We start from the raw sequence: 7,243 nt of genomic DNA on the forward strand, positions 1-7,243 counted from the left end.
TTTCAAGTCTTCCTATGGGGTCAGTCAAAATGAGTCCAGTGCCAGCTGTTCTACATCCAGGAATGTTGCAAGTGAGCAACAAGCCCATTCTGGGGGAGATACTAGTTCTGCAACCGGACTGCTGAAGGTGTACAACAAGGATGCTTGGCGTAAGTGCAGCTGTGAAAGAGTACAGAATTAAGGGCACTAATGACTGACTTTATCCTATTATAGAATATAACACATCACTCTCTTTCTGTTTTGTTGTGTACTCAAACTGATTTCTAAGTCACTGATCCTCCGGCTGGAGTTGAAGTAGTTACATTTTATATTGGTTCTATAACCCTACTAAACAACTGAAATCTGGAGTAAATTTTAAAATAATGTAAGAGAATGTGGTGGATTATTTGATTGCTTTTAGGAGTATTGGAGACCTTTGCATTAACCTATGTTTCCTCACAAACTTGAAGACAATACTTTTTAATAAGGGAGACCAGTTGGAGCATTAATTGTGTGTAAAGGAGAACATCCTTAATTCACCCTAATGAAAGGGGTTCGCTATTGTGAACTCCTGTAAGTACAATTTTTTCTTTAAAGACCACAGTCCACTTTGTGATGCAGTATCTGTTTAGTTAGGACCCAATTCAACTCCTATTAGAATCAATGGACAGACTCCTGTTGAAATCCTCAGCAGCTGGATCAAGCCCTTATTTGCCAGCTGTAGATTTGTTTTTAATTTATACTTTACAGGCTAATTAATGTACATTCTGTAATGATGCTCTGGTAGAAAAAGAATCACAGCATTTGCTATTAAAGAGTCAGTGTCAACTTGAGATCTAGACCAAAAAAAAAGTTTAAAAATAGTTTGATACATTCCTGCTTGAATCTTCCACTCACACTTCCTTTTTAAAAATTATTTCTCTCCTCACTTTTCTGTATCAGTGACCCACACAGACAGGAGAAACTGCAGAATCAAGGCCAGGATGCTCAAGTGATTGCAATGGGAGTTAGGTACCTAATTAGTTCTAAGGATCAGGGCCCAAGTGACGCAATGGATAAATAAAACGTTGCCGAGAGTGAAACTTAATTGGAAAAATTCCATGAATTTTCCCTCATTCTGTCCAGCTCTACTGACAGTGCTTTCAGATGCACAAAGTAAACTTTAAAATATTACTTTCTCTAATCTTTGTTCTAGTAATCTTGGGTGTTACTGTAGCAATAGTTTGTTTTGTTTTGACAGATGTCTGATTTTGGTTTTTTGTCCTCTCCCCACTGTCCATTTTAAATATTAGAGCTGGGGAGAGACAATTTTGTGTCTGTATGAGCTATAAAGCCTGCAGGTCAGCAAGGTGCTACTATAGTCTCTATTTCAGAATGTTAGGAATTGCTCGTCATCATCCTCTTACACTCTGAATTACTGATAACCCTCAGATGCCCTATCAGGGCCCCATTAGAGGAAGTACTGGAGTTGATTTCAGGAGATGGGGTCAGTTCCTCATTCTGTCATGGACTTCTTGGACCCCAGGCAAGTTATCTAGGCCTGTTCTGCAAATATATGTACATGTGCTTAACTTTAGGATTGGGGCCTTAATGCCTCAATTGTCCACATGTAAGGTACACTCATTTTACAGAGGTTTTGTGAGGAAAAAAAAAATAATCTATATGTGTGAGGTGCTCAAAGAGTGTGGTGATAGGGGGCCTGTCGTATGACTTTAGATGGAAAATAGGACCCAAGGTGTTAACATAACTTGGTCACTGTACTTCCTGCTTCTCGAAGTGGGCACCAATGATACTGCCAAGAATGACCTTGAGCGGATCACTGCAGACTACATGGCTCTGGGAAGAAGGATAAAGGAGTTTGAGGTGCAAGTGGTCTTCTCGTCCATCCTCCCTGTGGAAGGAAAAGGCCTGGGTAGAGACTGTCGAATCGTGGAAGTCAACGAATGGCTACGCAGGTGGTGTCGGAGAGAAGGCTTTGGATTCTTTGACCATGGGATGGTGTTCCAAGAAGGAGGAGTGCTAGGCAGAGATGGGTTCCACCTAACAAAGAGAGGGAAGAGCATCTTCACAAGCAGGCTGGCTTCCTAGTGAGGAGGGCTTTAAACTAGGTTCACTGGGGGAAGGAGACCAAAGCCCTGAGGTAAGTGGGGAAGTGGGATACCGGGAGAAAGCACAAGCAGGAGCGCACGAGAGGGTAGGGCTCCTGCCTCATACTGAGAAAGAGGGACGATCAGCGAGTTATCTCAAGTGCCTATACACAAATGCAAGGAGCCTGGGAAACAAGCAGGGAGAACTGGAAGTCCTGGTACAGTCAAGGAATTATGATGTGATTGGAATAACAGAGACTTGGTGGGATAACTCACATGACTGGAGTACTGTCCTGGATGGATATAAACTGTTCAGGAAGGACAGGTAGGGCAGAAAAGGTGGGGGGAGTTGCACTGTATGTAAGGGAGCAGTATGACTGCTCTGCAGTTTCATACTTGAGCTCTGAAAAACCTGAGACACTGAATTAAGTTTAGAAGTGTGAGCAACAAGGGTGATGTCATGGTGGAAGTCTGCTATAGACCACTGGACCAGGGGGATGAGGTGGACGAGGCTTTCTTCCGGCAACTCACAGAAGTTATTAGATCGCAGGCCCTGGTTCTCATGGGAGACTTCAATCACCCTGATATCTTCTGGGAGAGCAATACAGTGGTGCACAATCCAGGAAGTTTTTGGAAAGTGGAGTAGGACAATTTCCTGGTGCAAGTGCTGGAGGAACCAACTAGGGGCAGAGCTCTTCCTGACCTGCTGCTCACAAACTGGGAAGAATTAGTAGGGGAAGCAAAAGTGGATGGGAACCTGGGAGGCAGTGACCATGAGATGGTCAAGTTCAGGATCCTGATACAGGGAAGAAAGGAGAGCAGCAGAATACACGTTTCAGAGTAGCAGCTGTGTTAGTCTGTATTTGCAAAAAGAAAAGGAGTACTTGTGGCACCTTAGAGACTAACAAATTTATTTATTTCCACCAAATGCATCCGATGAAGTGAGCTGTAGCTCACGAAAGCTTATGCTCAAATAAATTTGTTAGTCTCTAAGGTGCCAGCAGAATACAGACCCTGGACTTTGACTCCCTCAGGGAACTGATGGGCAGGATCCCCTGGGAGAATAAAATGAGGGGGAAAGGAGTCCAGGAGAGTTGGCTGTATTTTAAAGAATCCTTATTGAGGTTACAGGGACAAATCATCCTGATGTGTAGAAAGAATAGCAAATATGGCAGGCGACCAGCTTGGCTTCACAGTGAAATCCTTGCTGATCTTAAACACAAAAAAGAAGCTTACAAGAAGTGGAAGATTGGACAAATGACCAGGGAAGAGTATAAAAATATTGCTCGGGCATGCAGGAGTGAAATCAGAAGGCCAAATCACACCTGGAGTTGCAGCTAGCAAGAGATGTTAAGAGTAACAAGAAGGGTTTCTTCTGGTATGTTAGCAACAAGAAGAAAGTCAAGGAAAGTGTGGGCCCCTTACTGAATGAGGGAGGCAACCTAGTGACAGAGGATGTGGAAAAAGCTAATGTACTCAATGCTTTTTTTGCCTCTGTCTTCACGAACAAGGTCAGCTCCCAGATTACTGCACTGGGCAGCACAGCATGGGGAGGAGGTGACCAGCCCTCTGTGGAGAAAGAAGTGGTTCGGGACTATTTAGAAAAGCTGGACGAGCATAGGTCCATGGGGCCGGATGTGCTGCATCCGAGAGTGCTAAAGGAGTTGGCGGATCTGATTGCAGAGCCATTGGCCATTATCTTTGAAAACTCATGGCGATCGGGGGAAGTCTTGGATGACTGGAAAAAGGCTAATGTAGTGCCCATCTTTAAAAAAGGGAAGGAGGAGGATCCTGGGAACTACAGGCCAGTCAGCCTCACCTCAGTCCCTGGAAAAATCATGGAGCAAGTCCTCAAGGAATCAAGTCTGAAGCACTTAGAAGAGAGGAAAGTGATCAGGAACAGTCAGCATGGATTCACCAAGGGCAAGTCATGCCTGACTAATCTAATTGCCTTCTACGACGAGATAACTGGCTCTGTGGATGGGGGAAAGCAGTGGACGTGTTGTTCCTTGACTTTAGCAAAGCTTTTGACACGGTCTCCCACAGTGTTCTTGCCAGCAAGTTAAAGTAGTATGGGATGGATGAATGGACTATAAGGTGGATAGAAAGTTGGCTAGATTGTCGGGCTCAATGGGTAGTGATCAATGGCTCCATGTCTAGTTGGCAGCTGGTATCAAGTGGAGTGCCCCAAGGGTCAGTCCTCGGGCCAGTTTTGTTCAATATCTTCATAAATGATCTGGAGGATGGTGTGGATTGCACCTCAGCAAGTTTGCAGATGACACTAAACTGGGAGGAGTGGTAGATACGCTGGAGGGTAGGGATAGGATACAGAAGGTCCTAGACAAATTAGAGGATTGGGCTAAAAGAAATCTGATGAGGTTCAACAAGGACAAGTGCAGAGTCCTGCACTTACGACAGAAGAATCCCATGCACCACTACAGACTAGGGACCGAATGGCTCGGCAGCAATTCTGCAGAAAAGGACCTAGGGGTTACAGTGGACGAGAAGCTGGATATGAGTCAATGGTGTACCCTTGTTGCCAAGAAGGCCAATGGCAAGAAGTAGGGGCATTGCCAGCAGATCGAGGGACATGATCGTTCCCCTCTATTTGACATTGGTGAGGCCTCATCTGGAGTACTGTGTCCAGTTTTGGGCCCCACAGTACAAGAAGGATGTGGAAAAATTGGAAAGAGTCCAGCGGAGGGCAACAAAAATGATTAGGGGACTGGAACACATGACTTATGAGGAGAGGCTGAGGGAACTGAGATTGTTTAGTCTGTGGAAGAGAAGAATGGGGGGATTTGATAGCTGCTTTCAACTACCTGAAAGGGGGTTCCAAAGAGGATGGATCTAGACTATTCTCAGTGGTAGCAGATGACAGAACAAGGAGTAATGGTCTCAAGTTGCAGTGGGAGAGGTTTAGGTTGGATATTAGGGAAAACTTTTTCACTAGGAGGGTGGTGAAACCCTGGAATGTGTTACCTAGGGAGGTGGTGGAATCTCCTTCCTTAGAAGTTTTTAAGGTCAGACTTGACAAAGCCCTGGCTGGGATGATTTAGTTGGGGACTGGTCCTGCTTTGAGCAGGGGGTTGGACTAGATGACCTCCTGAGGTCCCTTCCAGCCCTGATATTCTATGAACATGAAAAGGTTCAGAGTTTGATATACAGATACCTCAGTCTGCTTACTACCATGGCAAATACACTATTAAAAACCCATTAATTTTTTTTATTAAAGATACAGAAAAGAAGGAAAAAAACCTTTCACATGCTATAACTGTAAAGTATTAATTAAGGCTTTCATTTTAACAACATTCTTTGTTTCTTTCCCTTTAGCTGGAAAGTTTTTAGAAAGGAAAAAACCCTTATTTGACACTGTTAGATAAACCTGGAAATCCTGGACGCCCCATCATCTCAGGCATTGGCACCCTGACAGCAGGATTGTCTGGCTATGTAGACTCCCTCCTCAGGCCCTTCGTTACCAGCACTCCCAGCTATCTTCGAGACACCACCGATTTCCTGAGGAAACTACAGTCCATTGGTGATCTTCCTAAAAACACCATCCTAGCCACTATGGATGTAGAAGCCCTCTACACCAACATTCCACACAAAGATGGACTACAAGCCGTCAGGAACAGTATCCCCGATACAGTCACGGCTAACCTGGTGGCAGAACTTTGTGACTTTGTCCTGACCCATAACTATTTCACATTTGGTGACAATGTATACCTTCAAATCAGCGGCACTGCGATGGGTACCCGCATGGCCCCACAGTATGCCAACATTTTTATGGCTGACTTAGAACAACGCTTCCTCAGCTCTCGTCCCCTAATGCCCCTACTCTACTTGCGCTACATTGATGACATCTTCATCATCTGGACCCATGGAAAAGAAGCCCTTGAGGAATTCCACCATGATTTCAACAATTTCCATCCCACCATCAACCTCAGCCTGGACCAGTCCACACAAGAGATCCACTTCCTGGACACTACGGTGCTAATAAGCGATGGTCACATAAACACCACCCTATATCGGAAACCTACTGACCGCTATTCCTACCTACATGCCTCTAGCTTTCATCCAGATCATACCACTCGATCCATTGTCTACAGCCAAGCGCTACGATATAACCGCATTTGCTCCAACCCCTCAGACAGAGACAAACACCTACAAGATCTCTATCATGCATTCCTACAACTACAATACCCACCTGCTGAAGTGAAGAAACAGATTGACAGAGCCAGAAGAGTACCCAGAAGTCACCTACTACAGGACAGGCCCAACAAAGAAAACAACAGAACGCCACTAGCCATCACCTTCAGCCCCCAACTAAAACCTCTCCAACGCATCATCAAGGATCTACAACCTATCCTGAAGGACGAGCCATCGCTTTCTCAGATCTTGGGAGACAGACCAGTCCTTGCTTACAGACAGCCCCCCAATCTGAAGCAAATACTCACCAGCAACCACACACCACACAACAGAACCACTAACCCAGGAACCTATCCTTGCAACAAAGCCCGTTGCCAACTCTGTCCACATATCTATTCAGGGGATACCATCATAGGGCCTAATCACATCAGCCACACTATCAGAGACTCGCTCACCTGCGCATCTACCAATGTGATATGCCATCATGTGCCAGCAATGCCCCTCTGCCATGTATATTGGCCAAACTGGACAGTCTCTACGTAAAAGAATGAATGGACACAAATCAGACGTCAAGAATTATAACATTCAAAAACCAGTTGGAGAACACTTCAATCTCTCTGGTCACTCGATCACAGACCTAAGAGTGGCTATACTTCAACAAAAAAGCTTCAAAAACAGACTCCAACGAGAGACTGCTGAATTGGAATTAATTTGCAAACTGGCTACAATTAACTTAGGCTTGAATAGAGACTGGGAATGGATGAGTCATTACACAAAGTAAAACTATTTCCCCATGGTATTTCTCCCTCCCACCCCACCCCCCACTGTTCCTCTGATATTCTTGTTAACTGCTGGAATTAGCCTACCTGCTTGTCACCATGAAAGGTTTTCCTCCTTCCCCCTCCCCCGCTGTTGGTGATGGCTTATCTTAAGTGATCAAGAGTACTTGTGGCACCTTAGAGACTAAGTACTCCTTTTCTTTTTGCGAATACAGACTAACACGGCTGCTACTCTGAAACTTAAGTGAT

The sequence above is a fragment of the Dermochelys coriacea genome, chromosome 4 (genome assembly GCF_009764565.3).
Source record: "Dermochelys coriacea isolate rDerCor1 chromosome 4, rDerCor1.pri.v4, whole genome shotgun sequence".
NCBI classification, from domain to species: Eukaryota; Metazoa; Chordata; order Testudines; family Dermochelyidae; genus Dermochelys; species Dermochelys coriacea.